General features: G+C 43.6%; 1 protein-coding gene across 1 annotated transcript in view; it reads right to left on the reverse strand.

The window, feature by feature from the left end:
* LOC145405833 (uncharacterized protein CG43867) overlaps window positions 1-20,953 on the reverse strand; it is a 329,511-nt gene extending 308,558 nt beyond the window's left edge. The window contains exon 1 of the mRNA XM_080277076.1: window positions 20,898-20,953. The gene's annotated coding sequence lies outside the window, so the exon portion shown is untranslated. The remainder of the gene's footprint in view (window positions 1-20,897) is intronic.
* Window positions 20,954-21,766: the final 813 nt, after the last annotated feature.

Consider the following 21,766-nt stretch of genomic DNA (forward strand, 5'->3'; position numbering starts at 1 on the left):
AGAGAGAGAGAGAGAGAGAGAGAGAGAGAGAGAGAGAGAGAGAGAGAGAGAGAGAGAGAGAGAGAGAGAGAGAGAGAGAGAGAGAGAGAGAGAGAGAGAGAATTTTTGCTTCCTGTTACCTTTTGATATTTTAACGATTCAACCTCTTCACTATGTCGACATGCCGGTACAACTAATCTTCCTACCTCTGCAGACGATTTTATTCAGATGAGGGAACTTAGAAACAGTCTTAGATACAGTCTTAATCAAGCCTTTCAGTACCAGAGACCAATTTAAGACCAATACATTCGTCTGGAGGCTGCAAGAAATCACAAAAGACGTCCTCTGGCTGAAAGTGGTAACTCGATTAGGCTAAGTATTTCTCCCAGGTAAATAAAGTCGCAAAGTGTTAGGAATGATATCTAGTATTAACAGAAATAATAATAATAATAATAATAATAACTGCATCCATAACTTAGACCAAAGGCTTTCGTATTTCAGCAGCTTATCAGTCCTTCTTTCTTTTTTTTTTTTAGTTATTCCTACTGGCACTAGACGATTTTATGCTTCATGGGAAGGATTTTTTTTTTTTCCTTCTAAGAGGGTTCGATACAGCCTTCCATTACGCCTCCTCCTTCTCGGATGATTTTTCGTCAGTTGAGTAAAATCGTTTGGTAACAACGGGAATAAAATACACAAATGAACTCACACCCAAAAGGGAATATCGGTATTGTTTTGTAACTCCCTGGCTATCCCTATCTATTTCCTGTTGTTTACCTTTCTTTCTCTTTCTCCCTTTATTTCCCCTCCACTGTGTATTTCCTGCTCGTTTTCCTTCCATTTTCATTCTGTATATTTTGTTTATCCGTTTCTCCATTTCTCACTCTTTTTACTAATCTTTATCTTCCTTTCTCTTTTTTTCACTTCATTTTTCTCCATTCTCAATTTCCTGTTCGCTTTCCTGTTCCTTTACTTTCTTTCAGTATCTCCTGTCTACTCGCTTCTCCATTTTTCGTTCTTTTTCCTCCCTCCTCTAGTCAATTTCCTGTCCTTTTTATCAATACTTCTTACCTTCTTCCCCACGCTTCCCTCCTTTTTTTAAACATATCACTGTATTTGTCCCTGCCTAATTCCTCTTTCTCTTTACTTCCACCTTCTTTCCCTCTATATCTCCGGTTTATTCTATTTTTCCTTCCATGCTCTTTTTCTCTCTCTCTCTCCTTATTTCCTCTTTTTTCTCGTCTATGACTTTCCTTCTCTTTCTAGTCCTTTCCTTCCTTTCTTGCATCTTTCTTCCAAGTCTTTCTTTTCCCTTGCCTTTTTTCCTGTTCATTCTTTTCTCCTTTCACCTGTTCTTTTTCCTTCTCTTCTCTACTTCTTTAATACCTGTACAGTCCCACTTTTCCCATTCATTTTCCTTCCTTTGTCCTCTATATTTTTTACTTTCTTTTTACTCTCTCTCTCTCTCTCCATATTTATCTCATTCCTTTCCTCCTTCCCCCACTTTATTTTCTGATTCTCCCTAACTAACATCTTTTTCCTCTATCTTACCTTCCTCTTTTCTTATATTTTACTTTCATTTCTTTATATATTCTCTCTCTCCACCTCTCCTGTCCATCTTCTCACTCCATTTTACTATCTTTTCTTTCTTTGTTTACCATTTTCTCTCATCATTATCTCGTTTTCATCTTTTATCATTTCTTTTTTCTTTTTTTCTTTTTGTTTCCCTTCTTTCCTTTCCTTTTTTCCTACCATTTCCTTCGCCAATTTCCACCTTTGCGTAACCCTTCTGCCTTTTCTTATCTACAAATGAAATCTCTCCTCGCCCCCTTGATCCTCTCTCCCTCCCTCCCTCTCTCTCTCTCTTTCTCTCTCTCATTTATTTTGTCTGTCTAACTTTGTACCTATCTATCTATCTATCTATCTCTATCTATCTCAACATTTTCTCTTCTGTTCATTTTAAGCTTTGGTCTTCTCTTTCGTCCTCCCAACCAAAAATGTCAGCCCTCTTCTCCTCCCCTCCCTCCCCCTCCCTCCCTCTCTCTCTCTCTCTCTCTCTCTCTCTCTCTCTCTCTCTCTCTCTCTCAACAAGGTCAGTGAGTACTAGTGCGTAATGGGTGACACGCCTATACGTTGCGCCAGCTGTTGCGTGGATGAATTAATGGATCTCGTACACGTGCTCTCAAATTTATGTCCAGCGAAAGATGGATGTGAGAGAGAGAGAGAGAGAGAGAGAGAGAGAGAGAGAGATGAGGAGTGGAGAAATTATTACAAAAACGAAAAGTGAGATAGAGAAGAGAGAGAGAGAGAGAGAGAGAGAGAGAGAGAGATGCGAAGTGGAAAAAAATGATACAACAAAAACTAAAAGTGAGACAGAGATCAGATGAACAGATAAAGACAACTGAAAGCAAAATGAAAGGAAGTAAAAGCAGAGGTGAAAAAGAAAATGGAATACGAGGAGAAAACCCAAGAAGGAAAAGGGAGGGGATGGAAATATAAAGTGATGCGACAAAGGGGAAAAAAAAACAAGGAAGAAAGCAGAAATCGGATTTGAAACGAGAAAATGAAAGAACTTCGATTAAAGAAAAAGGATTACGAAAGGAAAAAGACTACAATACTGTATAGATTTTGGACTTAAGAAAAAAAGGAAAAAGCTGGGAAGGCGTAAAAAAAAAAAAAATGATTAAAGAATAAGGAAATGGAAAGGAAAGGATACGAAAAGAGTGGCAAACAAAATTGGCTTAAGCAAAAAGAAAACAGAAAGGAAGCGAGAAAAAATGAAAACAGAAAATGGAGCAAGAAAAGGGAAAACGGAGGGAGGAGAATGGGGCACTTAGGATTGGCTTGGGTAAACCTTTAATGAAAACCCATTGATTGGTATGGGGGAGCGGAGAAGGTGGGAGGGGGAGGGGGAGGAGGAGGGGGAGAGGATGGGAGGGAAGGAGGGACGACGAAGGGGAGGGAGAGTAAGAGGGAGGAAGATCAAGGGGACATGGGGGTTAGGGAAGGATGCAGGGAAGAGAAGGGGAAGAAGGGAGGTAGTAGAGGAAGGGAGGTACTAGGGAATGAGAGGGAGGAAGAGAAACGGGTGATAAAGGGAGAAGAAGAAGGGACAGAGCGGAAGGGAGAAGATAGAGGTCATTGGGGAAAGTGAGGGAGTAAAAGAAAATGGATGGGAGGGTGGCGGAGAAGGGAGGGAGCGGGAGGAAGGGAAATGAAGGGAGGGGAGGAAAGGAAGGAAGGGACGGGGAAGAAGAGAAGGGGTGATGGGGAAAAGGGTCTGAGGAAGGAAAGGAAGGACACAGAAGAGGAAGTAAGTCCGGGGGATGAAGAGGAGGAGGAAAGGTGACGGAAGAGAAGGAGAGGGAGAGAGAGGTAAGGAGGAAGGGGAGATAACGGGAGGAGGAAGAGAGAGGGAGAAGAGGAAGCTAGAGAAAGGGGGTTAGGGAGAATATGATGGACGCAAAGAGAGATTTTATCAAGGAAAGAAGACATGGACAGACAGGAGAGAAGAGGAAGAGAGGGGAGGAAGGATCGGTGGGTAGGAAGTAAGGGAAGGGAACAATGGGGAGACGAGGGGTGATGGGGGAAAAGTAGGGAGGGGAAGAAAGGAAAAACTGAAGGAGAAATGATCATGGAAGAGCAGATGAAGAGGGGGAGGGAAGGACGGGGAGTGGAAGGAAGAGAGGGAAGAAATGAGACGATGAGAGCAGAGGGTGAAATGGTCACGGAGAAGGAGGAGGAGGAGGAGGTGGGGAAGAAGAGAGAAGAGTTAGGAGGGTGAGGAGGAACAAGGAGGGGGAAGAGGGGTGATGGGAAAAAAGGGAAGAGAAAGGAAGGAAAATGGAAGAACAGAGGAAAGATGGAAGGGACGAAGAACGAATAATGTGGGAAAGAAAAAGAGAGGAGAGACAAGAGACAGAGAGGTGGAACGGGACGGAAGAGGGAGGGAAGGAGAGAAATGGGAGAACAAACGAGGGGAGAAGGAATTAATCAAGGGAGAGAAGAATTATGGAAGAGGGGAGGGAGGAATAAAGAGCAGGAGGGGAGAGAAAGGAATGTGGGGAGAAAGAGTGACTCATGTATTTCTCTCTCTCTGTACTAGTCTCTCATATTTCCTTCCTCATTCCAGTATCAACTCATATATCTTTTCTTATTCTCTTCTACCTCTTTCTCCTCTCTATTACCTCTCTAATCTCCCGGCTTTTAAGTTATTCTCTCTATTCTTTTACCCTCTTTCCTCTCTCTAGCGCTCGCTTTTCTCTTTTTAACCTCTTCACTACGATGACACCTCCGGACGATTTTGTTCAGATTAGGAGGCATTTTGAACCGATAGATTATAGGCTAAAGGGAAGTTAAGTCGGTTAAGGAAGTTCCCAAACACCCTTTCCTGAGCGACTTATCTTGCTTATTACACCTTACCATCGTTCTCCGTGTTACATAAATTCTTATATCGCCATACTCAGCATTAACAACGTGCGAAAGAATATTAACTAGCTATAAACAAAAATGAATCGCTATGGAGGAGGTGCTAGGGAGCCTCCAAACACCACGAGAACACGGGCGTCTTCAATAGTCCTCTCAGTAGCTAAGATAATTTTTTCCACAGCTGAATAAAATCCTGCGAAGGTAGCAAGAATAGGTCTAAACTGTAACGTTATCGTACTGAAAAGGAAATTAAGAGAATGAAGATGGACGCCTTCACGTGGTAGCACCAACATACCCGGGCGGCTCCACTAGCTGGCTATAAAACCGTCCCTCAATTCCTTCCCTATCCCCCGAAGGGAGGATGGTAGACTGCACAGAGAGAGAGAGAGAGAGAGAGAGAGAGAGAGAGAACGTTAGTCTGCAGTCACAACAAAAAAGGATATCAGCCCATCTTCTCTTGTTCTCTCTTTTCCCTGTCTCTGCTTTCAGCTATTTCCTCTACTTATTTCCCTAGTCCTCTTTTTTCCAGTACTCTTTTCTTCCCTTTATTTCCTCTCTTTAGTACTCTCTTCTCTTCCATCTCTTCTCTCCTCTTCTAATCTCTCTTCTCAAAATTCGTGTCTTTCCGTTTCCTGTTCTCTCTCTCTCTCTCTCTCTCTCTCTCTCTCTCTCGTTCTTTTACTTCCCTCCCTCCATCTCAGCTTTAGTTCCATCATATATTCTCACCCATTCTTTAAATCTCATCCTCTCCTCTTTTCAAACTCTCATATCCATTCATTTTCCTCCCACCCTCTCTCTCTCTCTCTCTCTCTCTCCATTTTCCTTCCTCTCTTCCATCATCCTTCTTTTTTCTTCCCTCTTTCCTCCTCCTACCCTTCCCCCCTCTCGACCTCTCTCTCCATATATTCCCTCCTCTCTTTTACTATCTTCCCGCTCCTCTTCCCTCCCAACTCTCCCTCCCTTCTCCACTTCCTCTTCTTCCCTCCCTTCCTCTCTCCCGGCTCCACTTCTCTCCTCTCTCTCTCTCTCCATTACCCATTCTCTCCGACCCTCCTCTCCTTCCCTCCTCCTCCAGGCCTAACTCTTTTCCTCCCTTCTTTCCTCTCTCCCCGCTCCACTTCCCTCCTCTCCCTCCACTACCCTTTCCCTCCGTCCCTCCTTCCCCCCCTTCCCCCTCCAGGCCTGCAAGGGGTGTCAGCTGCAGTCATCTCTCTGCATCCTCTCGCTCCTTCTCTTTCCCTCCCACTCACACATCTGCTACCTCTCTCTCTCTCTCTCTCTCTCTCAGTTACGTATTTTTTTGCCTTTTTAATTTTATTATTTTCCCACTCATTTTAACCTTCTTTGCCTTTCTCTCTCTCTCTCTCTCTCTCTCTCTCTCTCTCTCTCTCTCTCTCTCTCTCTCTCTCTCTCTCCCTGACCCTTTTATCATCATCCCATCATCATTTTTCCCCACTTTTCTACTTCTTTTCAGCTGCTGTCATTTTCTCTCTCTTCTTTTTCCCTTCCCTCTTCATTACTGCTCTTTTTTTCCTCTTCCCCTATTCATATCTTTTCTCATTTCCATCATTCACAACATTTTTAAATTTTTTTCTCGTTTCTGAGTGCATCTCTCATAAATATCTTTTCCTTTACAACGTCATATACTCTTTCTGCTTTTTTCAGTAATTATTATTATTATTATTATTATTATTATCATTATTATTATTATTATTATCGTACTATAGCTACTTATCACACACACACACACACACACACACACACACACACACACACACACACACACAAATCAGTACTTTGGCCACAATCCGAGAAGACTGGCTTAAGAAAAATTATAAAGGTAAGTTCCCCATTCATATTTCTGTGATCAAGTAGGAGAGAAAGAAAGAGCGAGAGCGAGAGAGCGAGAGAGAGAGAGAGAGAGAGAGAGAGAGAGTTTAGCATTACTTCCAGGTAGCATAGTAAGATATTCTCATGTCTATTGTTCAGAAAATCTAAGGATAAATGTGGCATCGTCTATCTGAACAATTTCGATCCAATCCATTTTCTTCTCAATTGTTATTCTTGCCAGACGATTTGACTCAAGCTTAGGAAGGACACCCGCGTATTGAAAGGGTTAATGAAGGCTGTATCTAACTCGTCTGGTTCTTAAAGTCTCTCCTATGCTAGCTGAATAATATCGTCTGAAGGTAGAACGATTCATATAAAAACGGCGTCTAACAAAGGAGTCATCTAGGTTACATATTTACGACCGAGCAAAAAATAATAATAATAAAAAAAAAATTAAAATCAACAAACAATTTCTTAAGATTTTTCATTAAAGGAGGAAAGCCCATTGCCACACCGTCTATTTTACTTTGCTAATATTTATTTCAAAAATTAGGTTAATATCAGAGCTCCGAAGCCATGAAAAACATAAACAATACAAAAACTAATCACAGCTCCCTGTAATACCATCTAACCCCTGGACCACAAGTAAAAATGCTGACACAATAGAAAGAACACGAAAAAAGAAGAAAAAAAAGAGAAAGTTATGACTGAAGGGGGGAATTTAAAAAAAAAAAAAAAAAAAGGAATAAAAACGAACGGGGATTTAAATGCATGAGGAAAAGAGAAAAAATATAAGACAAAAATTTGAGAGAAAGGGATAAACGAATGAGGAAATAAAGAAGAAAATCAATATTAATGAATGGGGAAAAATATTAACGAAAGAGGGAATGAAAAGGGGAGACTTAATATTGAGAAATAAATGAAGGAGGAAATGAAGGCGTGATGGAAATACATGAAGGAGTGAAGTACATGAATGAGGGAGTGAAGAAAATGAATGAAGGAGTGAAGAAAATGAAGGAGGATATGAAGGAGTGAAGAAAGACACAGCTGGCCACTAAACCGCTTCTTTTGTCCCCTTCCCCCCCTTTCCCCTCCACGGTTGCGACAGTCTCCCTCCATCACCCCTTTCCTCTCTTTCTCTCTCTCTCTCTCTCTCTCTCTCTCTCTCTCTCTCTCTCTCTCTTATCTAAGCTAATCTTACGTAAATTTCCCCCTTCCCCTTCTCTCTCTCCAATCTAGGCAACTGAAAATTACCTAAAATTTCCCTCTACTCTCTCTCTCTCTCTCTCTCTCTCTCTCTCTCTCTCTCTCTCTCTCTCTCATTCACTTTATTAATCTCATTCACTCGAGTTCTTTACGCACATTTGCCCACAGTCGTAAAGGGGTGGGAAGGAGGGAGGGAGGGAGGGAGGCAAACTGGGAGGAAAGGAGGGAGGGAAGCAAACTGGGAGGGAAGGAGGGCGGGAAGATCAGGAGGAAAGGAGAATGGCAAAAAACAGAGAGGGATGGGAAAAGAAAGGGACGGAAGAGAAACAGAGGAAGTAAGAAGACAGGAAGAAAATAGAGTGGAAAGGAAAGGAGGGAGGAAGGGAAAGGGGGAAAGGGAGGGAAAAAATGGGAAGGAAGGAAAGACGTGAGGAAAGAAGGGAAAGGGAGATAGGGGGAAGGAAGGAGGGAGTGAGGGAGAAAAAGGAAGGACGGAAAGAACGACGGAGGTAAGGGAAGCTGGATGAAAACTGGGAAGAGATGAACGAAGGAAAAAGAAATAAACAGAACTGAAGAAAACAGAATAAAAAAAGACGAAAAAAATGGGAAGAAAAGAGTAAATGGAAGAAGGAAAAGATAAATGGAATCACTGGAAAAAATAAATAAACAAAGACAGTAAAAATAAGGGGGAAGTATTAGTGAAGATAGGGAGGGAAGATGGAAAACACAGAGAGAGAGAGAGAGAGAATGAAAAAATTGTCGAAAAAAAAATAGTACGGTAAATGACTGAGAGAATGAGGAAGGGTTCACTTTTTTCTCTCCCTTCTTCCTTTTCTCCTCCCCTCTCTCCCTCACCACTCCTTTCTTCCTTTCCTTCAATCCCTTCGTCCTTCCTTCTTTGCTCGTTTGGTCTCTCTCCTTCATCCACCTAACTTCCTTTTTCTTTCCTTTTTATCGTCCTTCTTCATCAATTCTTCTTTCCTTCCTTCCTCTCTTCTGTTCATCCCTTCCATCATTCTTCTCTTTTCTTCTGTAATACGTTTCCCTATTCCTACATTCTTTTCTGTCCTCTCTCTCTCTCTCAGCAACATCCCCTTTCTCCTATCGGTCGTAAACTTCTCTGTCCCCATCCCCCCCCTCTCTCTCTCAGCAACATCCTCTTTCTCCTATCGGTCGTAAAACCTCCTTCCCCTCTCTGCCCCTCCCCCCTTCTCTCTCTCTCTCTCTCTCTCTCTCTCTCTCTCTCTCTCTCTCTCTCTCTCTCTCTCTCCAACCAAACTCTACTACCTCAAAGCTCTCTCTCCCTTCCCCCAATCCCACCCTCAAAATCGCTCTCCCTTTCTATTCAATCCTTTTCTCCCTGCAATTTACTCCATTTTCTCCCTCTCTTCCTGTGCTCCCGATCCCTCCCTCCTTGTTTCCCCACACAACATCTCTCTCTCTCTCTCTCTCTCTCTCTCTCTCTCTCTCTCTCTCTCTCTCTCTCTCTATATATATATATATATATATATATATATATATATGCAGTAAATATACCAAGCCTGAAAATTAGATAGTTTTTTATTTTTTATTTTTTTCAAGATTTACTGCCGGCATGAACAGTACAGAAACACAATCTTTTTTTTTTTTTTTCTATGTACAGGTGTAGGAATAAATTTTTTACATACACGCCAATGGAAAAGGTTTTTAATATACAGATGCATGATTACGGTTCGTACGTGCGAGTTTCCTGAATTGCATAAAAAAATCATATGGCGGCAGCAGGAAAGATACAAATCCTAACCTAACCTTACCTAACCTGACCTGACCTGACCTAACCTGACCTGACCTAACCTAACCTGACCTTGCCCATCGTACCCTAATTCAACCAAACTTAGCCTATTCTAATCCTAACTTAACCTAACCCAACCCAAGCTAGCCTAACCTTGCCAACCCTACCCTAACCCAACCTAACTAATTCTAATCCTACCGTATCCTAACCCTACCTAACCTAACCCAACCCAAACCTATCTACCCCATTCTAACCTAATCCAACACTTTAATTTATCTTACTGAAAGGGGTAACTTAATCTTACAAATTACACGTGCGCATAAATAAACTTTTTGCGAAGCCAGGTTTAATGCAGTTATGCCTGAAAATTACTGGCGAGGCATAAATAAAGCTTTTCGCATGCTAAGTGGCCGCTCACACTCCATGCCTTCGCTAAAAGTTATCCTAATAGTTTCACGCGAGGAAAAACTGCGCTGATAAACACGGGGCGAGGGCCGTAAACAATGATGAGCCCCCGTGAACTGTTTATAAATTCACTGTATCGTTACCCGGTTTTAATCCGTTCAGAACTGTTACTGGTGTTGGTTAAAGATTACATAGACGCAAAGCACAATGAATTATGTTGTTGTTGCTCTTGTTGTCCCACACTCTGAATCTGAACCACGCGGACTACAGGCTGAAGTTGCAATTCTGCAGTCAACCACCATCCTTTTAGGGGATGGGAAGGGAGTTGAGGGGCGTTTGTATAACCAGGGAGCAAAGCCGCCTTATATCGGTGCCACCGCGTGAGTGTACACCTCCAGAACAGAGAATTACATAAAAACTTGATAGTTTACATGAAGAGTTCCGATATTACTACATACTGCCAGTACCAGCATATTCAAGATGTTACACAAGCACTTTCCATGAACTGCAATAAAAAGCTACACTAACATTACCGGTAAATACTGACACTGTGATTCGTGCCTGATAACGTACAAAAAGTCCTAACATTCATAAGGTGCAAACGATTTAACCATTTCATTTCGATGACGTCTTCTTCCAGTTTATTCCAGGTATCAACGGACGATTTTATTCTGCTACGGGTAGGCAACATGCAGCAAACTGACAAAAGGAGACGAAATTTAATCACCAGACGTCCTTCTTAAGCTGAATGAAATCGTCCACTGCCAAATATAACTAACACGCCCTCTGGTTCAAAGGATTAAAATACCATAGTGCTAAATTTACGTATTAATTATTATCTTGTAAAAAGCCCTTGCAACAACCACCTTTCAAATAGCTATCCTGAAAACAATGGCATCTGCAATGTTGATATATGCAACACTTTTTAGTTCCTGCTAACTAAACATGAAGGGATCAGAGAGTAAACAAACGTACGAGACACGAGTAAACACACCATTTATAAACAAAATAAACACTTACAGAGACAAGTAAACACGCAAGACTAGATTCCTTACAACACAGTATGAAAGGGGTAAACAAACACCGAGTACACACAAAATAATAGTCTAAACAAACACACGCGACAACCAACAAAACAGGGTTAACATGGGATGGAATAAACAGAAGCACATAAGCCCACACTAAAACATCCACCATCTCCACCACCCCTGCGCGCGCGCGCGCACACACACACACACACACACACACACACACACACACACACACGTCTGCTCAGAGATGTGCTGTTTAGGTTGTCCGCTGTTTACTGTCGGTAAACAGGTAGTTGGGCACGACGGGAGGATGGAGTTAGGGAGAAGGAAAAGGGAAAGAAAAGGGAAAGAAAAGGAAGCGGAGGGGGGAAAGGGAGAGTTTATAGCGAAGGGGAGGTGGTGAAGGCAGGGAATAGAGGAGAGGGCAGAGGGAGAGGGAAGATGAGCAGGACGAGAAGGGGTAAGCGTGAGGGAAAAGGATAAGGGGATAAGGGGAATGGAAAAGGAAAGGACATGGGAGAGTGGAGAGAAGGAGAGGAGGAGAAGGGGAGGAGTGGTTAAGGGAAATCGAGAAGAGAAAGGAAAACTACGGTAATAGAGAAGACGGGGAGGGGGGGGGGCAGAGGGGAGAAAGAGGAAAGGGGGAGGAATGGTGAAGGGGGGAAGGAAAAGAGAAGGAGAAGAGGGAAAGGGAGGGGGACAAAGAATAGAAAATGAGAATAAGCAGAAAATAAAGAAAGAGAAGTAAGAGACAGGAAGCAGGTGGGGAGAGGAAGGGAAAGAGGGGAGACGGAGGGGGAGGTGAGGCAAAAATGGAGGTGAGACGAGGAAGTGGTGGGGAGGCTAGAACGACAGAAAGGTGGGGGGAAAGGGGGAGGAAGAAGGAAAGGAAGAGGAAGGATGAGGGGGGGTAAAAACGAGATGAAAAACGGGTGGGAGAGAGGAACGAGAGGAAGATAGAGGAGACGGGAAAGTGGGGCGGGGCGAAGAAGGGCCAAAAGGGGGAAGGGAGGAAGGGAAAAGCGAGAGGGTAACAGAGTAGGAAGTTAGGCGTGAGGAGGAGGAGAAAGTAATGTGAGGGAAACATCGAAGTAGAGGGACGAAGGTAAACGGAGAGGAGGGGAAGGGGGAGGAAGAAGGGTGGATATGGAGATAGGAAAGAATGGAAAGACAGAGAGCAAACTGATGTAAGGAAATATGTGGGGAAAAACAGAAAAAAAAGGGTGGAGAGGGGAAGGAAACTTACAATATGAAAGGATGAGAGAGTGGAGAGATAGACAGAGGAGAAAAGAAGAGAGGGAGGGAAGAAGGTAGGAAGGAGAGAGGGTGGGTGGGAAGGAAGCAAAGAATGATGGGGGAAAGGAGGCGTACGGAAGGAGGGGGGAGGTGAAGTGAGAATGAATGAAAATTAAGGAAGAGTGGAGACAGAGAGATGAGAGGGGCATATGTAGCGAGAATGGCGATGATGGGAGGAGAGGAAAACGAAGAGATGGGAGAGGATGGGATGGGAAGGGGGAAGAGATGAAGGGAGAAGGCAAAGGGAATCGAAAAAGTGAGGCGTGGGGAGACTTCGAAAAGAAGGAAGGAGGGGGTGATGAGGGTGGAGAAGAAAGAATACAAAGGACGAAATGGGAGAGGCGAGAGGGATGGAGAAGGGAGGGGGTGGGTGGGAAGAAGAACGAGGGGAAAAGGAAAGAGACAAATAAAAACGAGTTGGGAATGAGGTGGATGGGAAGAGAAGAAAAGGAAAACGGACGAAGGCAAACAGAAATGAAAATGGTCCGGGGAACGGATAAGTAAGGAAGGGAAGAGGAATAGGACGGGGGGAAAATAAAGATACATGGGGGGAATCAGGAGCAGATTATCTACATGAAGGAGACAAGGTGAAGGAAGAAGGATAGGAAGCAGGGGAGAAAAAGGGAAAGAAAAAAAAGGAAGGGGGGGGAGGGGACCAGGAACAGTGCGTCTGCATGAAGATGGTCCTGTCTGGAGTTTATAGTCGGTAAACAGCTATTTGGGGAAGGACGGGGGGGTGAGGGGATGGAGTAGTGGAAGAAGGGGGGAGAAAGGCAGACGGGAGGGAAAGGAACAGGAAGAGCATGTGGGAGAGGATGGGGTGGAGGACTGAACCGAGGAAAGTGATGATGGGAGCTGGGAGCAGGGAGAATGAGGGAAGGGGGAGCAGGATGATGGAACTAAGGGGGGAGGAAGAGGAGGAGGAGAAGGACAGTAAGACTGGAATGACTGGAAAAGGAAAAGGGGGAAAGGAAGAGAATGAAACTTGGAGAGAAAGGAGGAGGGAAAGGGAACGAAAGACGAAACGGAGGGAAAAGAAATGAGGATGAAAAGGGGAAGATAGGATGAGGAAGGGGAGGAAATGACAACAGGTGTAGCAGAAGTGGATGAAGTGGGGGAAGGAGGTGGATATAGATGAAGTGAGGGTAGAGAGGGGTCATTCTCAAGCGCGTCACTTTCCCTGTAGCACTGAAGAGCCAGGATATATTAACACTTTCACTACCAGCACGTTTTCTTTTTATTCTTACCATCTCCACACGACTATATAAATTTCAGGGAGAATTCTTCAATCGAAAGTCTCTCGTCATCAAGTGTTGAAATGGCAAGAACAGTATCAAAATGGCGCCAGACTAGGAGAGGTAAATACTGACACAGCTTGCCTGAATAACTACAAGAGATTATCGACGCGCCATAGGAACAAACATACCGGTACTACAGATCTTTCACAGTAACTTGGCCCAAATTTTCGTTCTTTTGTTGCGTATTTCACAAAGTTCATTGGCAAAAAAATGGGAAGTGTGTGGCTCTACATTCTTCCCATTGCTCTTCTTCATGGCTACTATTAATCTAGTATTACAACGTAGCATTCATGACAGAAAGATGACAATTTTAAGCCAAGTTAGAGTAAAACTTGTACTGTATGGAAAAAGTTACAGGGCACCTCCTAGGACTACAAGTACACAGGTAAATGAATAGAGGAACTCACAGCCAATCAGCAGTCAGTTCACCTCCAATACCCAATCAGGAGACGTAACTTACCTGTAATGAAAAAAAAGTAGGTTAATTAACATAAAACTTAATAAACACGAATGTTTTCAAAAAGTTACCACAGATACATTTGCAGTCACTTATAATTTTGCAAACGTCCGGGGTCTTGAACTACGGTAATAAAGCTAGTGTATAATAAAGCTAGGGTACATCAATTTCACCCGCATGAAAAATATATAGGCTATATATGGCAATTAGGGTACTTTTGCAAAATATCATCTAGTTCTGACTCTTTTTCACGGAGCAAAGTTTGTACCCTTACCTGCACTGCGCTCATCATTATCTCTTATGTTACCACTCACACCACCTTCACATTGACCAGCACCACAACGAATCTACAACTACTACTACCATTCATACTTTCAGCAATACTACCATCACCATCTCCACCAACCACTCTCACAAAGCTTCCCCACCTGCACCTCTGCCTTCCCCTACCCTTTAAGGAGAAAGCTAATGGCCCTAATTAAGCACCGTAACCACAGCCATCACCATCCACCACCACTCTCGCCACTACCAGTACGGACTTTCACCACCACTAACAACTACTGCAACTACTATTACTACTACTACTACAGTTATCATCATTACCACTACCAACATTACTATAAAAAACACTGTTGCTACAATCGTTACCATTACTAGTCTACCACTGTCACCACCACAGCAAACACAACTATCACTACCTTTACAACTATCATTAGCCACTATTACTATCACTACCATAACAACCAACACCATCACTACCACCAAAAGCACTTTCACCATCACCAGCCTCACCCCCCAATCTCAAGAGACCTTCATCACTCCACCACCATCCACGCTCTCCACCACCATTACCCACACCCACTATCATCATCATCATCACCATTATCCAAATCACCATTACCATACTTACCATCCACTCTCCTCCATCACTAAAATAATAAAATAAAATAAAAAATCCAGCCCCACCCATAAAGTCGGACGCTAATGGCAGTAATTAAGGGGCCATTACAATTTAATTACGGCAGACAGGTATACTGAAGGACACCTGCACCTTTACCTTGAACATAAAAAAGTAATTAACACCGGAGACGCTGCTTGACAAATGTCTGTCTGTCTGTCTGTCTGTATCTGTCTGTCTGTCTCTCTCTCTCATAAACCTTTCTGTACTATTATATCCCTCGCTAACGCGAAAACACTATAATCACCTACGGAAACACACACACACACACAGAGAGTAGCCATAGTTAAAATTACTAAGATTAACCCCGTTCACCAGTACTAATTAGGTCGAGTTAAATATTCTACTCTGGCAAGTGTCCATTTCATTCTGCTGAGTGGATATCTCTACCCGTCAAAGGGTTAAATGACGTCAGCATTCTACATCAGGCCTAGGCTATATACATCTCAGCAAGTTAGAAATAAATATATAATAAATAAAAATGGAAACCAAGAAGATATTTCTTAAAAACAAAAATAATGAACTCAAACGTGACCTAGTGCCTTCATTACGCCTGCAACGGAACTACTGCAAGCTTGCAACGAGACTCGCAGGCCTGTTTGTTTCTTCCTTTGTTTTGGCTTTGTGGGAAGGTGAAGCCAGTAACAAATATGCCCAGTACCTACCTAGGCAAAGTGTTCAGTACCTACCAACAAGAAATGTGCCAGTATCTACGTAAAGTACCCTGTATAAAGCACCTAGCCTAAGTAGTACGGTAGTACTTGTAGTAGCTAGTATATAACCTAGTTGTAATCCCAGAATCATCTGAATGTGAACCCAGTGGACTGTAGGCTGATGCTGACCTCCAGAAGTCCACCATCCTCCTTTCGGGGGACACGGAGGGAGTTCAGGAACGTTTATACAACCGAGCAGTGAAGCCAACCAGTTACATTAGTGCCCTTGCGAGAAGGCGTCCCTATCCAACACCGGTATATTCAGTACCTATATAATACATAAGTATCTACATAACGTATTCAGTGCCTACGCCATATTCAGTACCGAGTATACCTCCACTGGCGGCGATATTCAGCCTGAGATGGTGTGGGTGCATTTTGTCAGTTGGTATTCATGTTGTGTGCGCTCTTGTGGCTGCGTGAGTGCGTGCGTTGCGTGCGGCTCTGTGCTGCATGCTAATATCCTGCTTGCGTGCCTGTCTGTGCTGGTGGTATTTTTGGCCCACCCTGTTGTGTTGTGTTTGTGTTGTGTTGAAGCGTTATGGCAATGTTCGGTCTGGTTTTTCCACTCCGGTTCGTTCTTTTAGGGATTGGTGTTCCCTCGTTCGCTTGTATTTTCCAGAAAGTGAAAGGAAAAAAGAAAAAACTGAAAAGAAAAATAACAAAATAAAAATCCTAACAGTTGGGCACGGTAGATTCCCAACTGGCTTTGGTCATCTCAGCAAGGTTACTATATATATGTATTTATCTATTTGCAAGGTGCTTATCCCAACACATGCCGCATACATAGTACCCTTAGCACGAGGGAGAGCCGTCTCAACGTCAGGAGAGGCAACAGCTCCCCAAACTTCCTCCAACCACTCCTTACCCTTGCCACAGAGCTTGGGTAAGGAGTGGTTGGAGGAAGTTCGATGTAAGAGGAAAATTAACACACCTCTGCTATATCTATTAATTCTCCAATACAAAATTCTAAAGTATGTCCTATTTGGCATCTTGCACAGAATCACGCCCAACAACCTTACTGATTAAGCTGGGTGCTCAGTGTAAAATTAATCGGACCCCACTGTAACATTTTTTTTTTCCTACTCTGTCTGACTGTCTGTCTGTCTGCCTCTCTCTCTCTCTCTCTCTCTCTCTCTCTCTCTCTCTCTCTCTCTCTCTCTCTCTCTCTTACTGTGTGTACACCGTTGTTGACTGCATTATGTAAAGTGTAACGTAGTCCAATCATTTCCTACTCTCACATTTCAAAACTGGCTTTCCCAAATCAGAGGCTTGTCCATATATTCGCGCTCTCCGTTTTATCCCCTTCAGTCCGGTGACGTAATTTCCATGTTATTTTCGTTATTTCCAGACGATGATCCTTTTCGAACTGCAGGGGATACATAGGACTTTAAATAACCCCTTAAGCTAGAGGCCTTTTCTAAGTTCTATAAATCTGTCTAAAAGCAGCAAGAATATATCAGTAAAATATGTCCTCGGATTGAAGGGATTAGCAATAGCAACAGGCCTTATAGTGTTCGGACTCTCTCTTTCTCTCTCTCAAGGACTAAAGTGGTTATTGAAAAGAGGTTTGGTCAAGAAGGTACAGAAACAGGAAAAAGTGATAAGAGAATAGTTGTACAGTATAGGCTAGGCTGTATGATGCAGGGATTCGTTCTCGCCTTCCTTTCCCATTCCCCCGTTCTCCGCCATCCTATCCCCTGCCGTCCCACCGTTCACGTACGTTCGCCGTCCGTGACACCGGTGGGCAAATCAGTGGGCGCGACAACTCCATCACGCACGCGGGAACAGGCTCTAATCCGATTGACAGAACCGATACACAACGCCGCTCCGGAAAAAAGACGAGAAAAAATTGGCAGTGAGATAACCAACAGCGATGAGATGGGGCTGTCGCTGTTGTTGATGCTTTTGTTATGATGGTGGTGGTGGTGGTGTGGTGTGGTGGTGCTGGTAAGTGATGGTAGTGGCGGTGGTAATTGTTGTGGTGATCGTGACAGTGATGATGATGGTGATTGTTACTGATGGAGATGGTGGTGGTGATTGTTACTGATGGAGATGGTGGTGGTGATTGTTACTGATGGAGATGGTGGTGGTGATTGTTACTAATGGAGATGGTGGTGGTGATTGTTACTGATGAAGATGGTGGTGGGTGGTACTGACCGTCGTTGTTAAGTGTTAGTGGTGGGTGGTGATGACTTGCTGTTGTTTCTAATGATGATGATGATGATAGGCTGACTACAATGACGCCGATGATGACGATTATGAGGACAACGAGGATGATACTGACAATTATGACGATGCTGACTATTGTGACGCTGATTATGATGACAATGACGATGATTATGCTTGTCACTTACTCACCGACACTCACTCCTCGACTCATAATGAATATACCCCTCATGAGAGTCTAAATATTCGTGAGTTATCCGGCGATTAAGAGTGGGGTGGACTGGAAAAGTATGTGATATGGAGGACACTAGCTTAGATTAGGGCCATAAGCCGTTAATGGACGTTGTTTGGATGAGTGGGAGGTGGATTGGGGGTGCGTTGGAGTAGAGTGGAAGAGTGGGGAGGGGGGTGTGAGGGTTAGCTAGATGGTAATGGAAGTGTGAGGGTGAGGGGGTGCCTGAGCGGGGATAGTCTGCGAGGGTGAATGAGGACGAGGCAGAGTGGGATGGAGTGGGAAACAGTAGGCTGAGAGTGAGAGGAATGGGAGAGTGAGTGAGGTTGAGGCAATGTGAGGCAGAGTGGGAGGCAGAGAGGGCAAAGAGTGCAAGTGAAATGAGAGGGTGAGTGAAACTGAGGCAGTGTGGAGTGAAGTGGGGGACAGAGTGGGTAAAGAGTGTAAGGTGGAGTGGGAAGATAAGTGAGGTTGAGGCAGTGAGGTGGAGTAGGAGTGGAAGGGTGGATAAAGGTAATGTGGGATGCAGTGGGGAAAAGAGTATGGAGTGTCAGGAATGAGCGGGAGGGGGCATATACGGATGTGTGTGTGTGTGTGTGTGTGTGTGTGTGTGTGTGTGTGTGTGTGTGTGTGTGTGTGTGTGTGTGTGTGTGTGTGTGTGTGTGTGTGTGAGAGACAGAGAGAGAGAAAGAGAGAGAGAGAGAGAGAGAGAGAATTACATTTACCAAAGTGAAATTTAAACATCAAAGCGAAATGAAACCACCACAACCCCAACACAGAGGACAACACGAGATTAGTTTATATCCTGCATACTAGAACTAGGTAAACTGAGGTAAAAACTAGGTATACACAGGTAAGAACTAGGTAAGTAAATCTCTCTCTCTCTCTCTCTCCCTGTCAGGATCGAGGTAAGTGGAGGCAACAGGTACCACTTTGTCCTATACATGAATGAGAGAGAGAGAGAGAGAGAGAGAGAGAGAGAGAGAGAGAGAGAGAACGTTAGTCAACAGAAATATAGTTAAAGTAAAACGTGGAAGCTCGAGGAGGTGAAAGAAAATAAATTATTCCTCTCATCCCAGCCTAAAAATGTCACGGTGAGGTACAAAGACACAGCCTATCTTTCTTCCCCGATCTGTCTGAAGAAAATTTAAAACTGGCGAAATACAATGAGAATCCTATCTTTACAAATATGCGTTTCAGATGGTTCGATTTTTCCGCTATGTATTCGTCAAACTTTGGGAAGGTATTTGCGCGTCTCTGTATAGTGATGCGCAAAAGTTCGCCCTCAATCCCTTCCGGCATTGTGTTCTGCCTTCCACATTTCTCACATCTTTACTGAATATTAGTGTATTATTTTTTTTCTTCTCATACTCTCTCCTTGTATACTTAATATTGCTTTCAACTTCCATGATCACCGAAGATGTAGGGAAGTGTTAGCGAAATTTTGCTCATGGCTGTAAATAGGCAAATAGGCTACTGTAAATCAATACAGTGTTCAACCACCACCACCACTGAAACCAACACCACCACCAAAATATACCGTATATATACTGCATACGGAACCTCTGTGAAAAAAAATACAAAACACACAATTAAGCAACCTAAACTTCACAATTCCACCACCGCCACCACCACAACTATCACTCCATAACAGCTCTACAAATACCTAAACTCTACCACAACCACCACAATAAATCACGGTATAACCTTCGCCAAACCTACAACCACCACCACCACAATAACCCTAAACAAATACTTAAACTCCACCACAACTACCACCACCACAACAGGCCTAAACAAAAACCTAAATTCCACCACCTACCACCGAACTAAACCAACAGACCACCCCGGCTCACTGGCACAACTCGGCTCCACTAACCCAACACCGACACCGAATCCTCTCCCCGTAAAAGCGACCCTCGGCGTTGTGGGAGAGGGATGATGGGGAAGCGTGGATTTGTGGGGAGGGAGAACTTTTGGATTGGACCCCCCACCCACGCATCTCTCACCGATCTATCCCTACCCTAAGGTACCTTTAACTGCTTATTCTTCTTTCTGGGATACTGGGGATGATTGGATTAAGGTAAGAGGTCAAAGTTTGTGGCCCACCTCCCTCTTCCCCATCTCCCCCATTAGTGCATTCCAATCCAACCCATTCTCATCCCATACCCATTCACCCTTGTCTGGGGAATAATGGGGATGACTGGATAAACCTCATTAATCCGGTGACGTGTAGTACTCATGAATTTCTGCCACCTTCAGACGATTTTCTTCGTTTCTTATGAGACCTCTTGTAGTGGAGGGGCAAATGAAGCCTAAATCTAGCTTCTCCCTTTCGAAAAGCCTCTCCAAAGTCAAACAAAGCTACACTGAGATAGAAAAAAAATAATAATACAATAAAAGTAATTTGGAGGAGTTAATGTGGGGATGAGAGCTTGTGCACTGGAACTCTCCCCACCAATACCCCAGAGACCTACCCATAACTACCACGGTGTATTTATTCTATTCCATTTCATTCCCTAATTTGGGGGCGACTTAATTTGTAAGGAGTCACAGCTTCTAGTCCCAGTCCCCTCCATCTCTCCACTTACCTACTCACCAAAATCCTACCCCTAGGTGCTGTACCTATTCACTCACTCTCTCTCTCTCTCTCTCTCTCTCTCTCAATTGCCTGGCACGATGTAATTACGTTCTTGCGGCAAGCGTTTTAATGGTTATCAACTGCCTGGAAACGTACAGGTACACCCGAGAATGAATCTACGATATGTGCCAGTTGCAAAGCTATCAGTCAAAACGTTCTGTGGTTGTTTCCTAATACTGGTAACGTACAGTACATTAAAAATGCAAAAAAAAAAACGGTAAATATAATTTCCATGGACCCACTGAAATTCTCCCATGGGTTTCTCGGGGTCCAAAGATCCCAGCTGGGAACCACAGAGCGATCTAAACTATAAAGGCACCTCGGGTTCTCCAGCGCCCACAATGAGACTGTCATGTTAACAAAAAACATCTATAAAAACCAAAGGCGTGATCATAATGAAGTCTTATGCATTCCGTATGTATATATTTGCATATTACGTTGGTGTACCGTACTGTTAACAACAAAAAGGCAACAGCATCTTACCAGTTATGAGGCACTCCAAGGGTGTAGGACCAGGCAGGATGGATGGAGGGTGGCGTGGAGTGGGGAGGGAAGTAGTCCTGCTCCACCACCAACCACCCTGGGGTTATCTCAGCCCGGCCATCCCTCTCCCGCACACCCCACAACACTCACACGGGGAAGGGGTACAGGGGCACAATTGAAGGGTATCACACACTGCTTTGTCTATTAGGTTTCTTTTGTTCGCCTTTATTCTTTTTAACACCAGACGACTAAGGGAATTTTCGATGCTATTCTCACACTGCTTGACAGCCTTCCTTTGTCTCAGCACAATTAATTACTAAATCACTTTCTTCTTCCTCCACCGTCTTCACTAACCCTCTGACGATGACAAAATCTTCAGCTACTTCACTTTTGCTGCCCCACAGATGATTATCCTTAACCTCTCGTTGTTTAGTGGATCAAAACCATCAGACCACCAACCACCAGAGGAAGAAAAAAATCTGAATTATCTCAAGTCTTGCTCCGGAGAGACTATTTTTACTCGGTGTAGGTGCGGCCACTCCTCTTCTAAGGGTTACCAGCTTGCTCACAATGGCTAGTTCTCAGATCCGGGAATTTCTGTATTTTCAGTTTTCGCTAGGCAGTATAAATTCTCAAGGCTTTTAGAGTATTACCCACAAGTGCTCTCGAGTTTGGTATTTACGACCGTTCAACAGGTTCATTCACTCTGAAGTCCTCAGTCTTTAATTACACAGCACAAGTACACCTTTCGATTCCAAAGCAATCTAGGGGAAAAAAATAGAGACTTAGAAAAAAATGATAGTCTTACTTAGCCGCGATGCACTTTATATCCAATCTTCAGTGAGATAGGCTATATATATATATATTTA

This window comes from Coenobita brevimanus, chromosome 68 (assembly GCF_032717465.1).
Source record: "Coenobita brevimanus isolate Jiangsu-jjx chromosome 68, ASM3271746v2, whole genome shotgun sequence".
Lineage (NCBI taxonomy): Eukaryota > Metazoa > Arthropoda > Malacostraca > Decapoda > Coenobitidae > Coenobita > Coenobita brevimanus.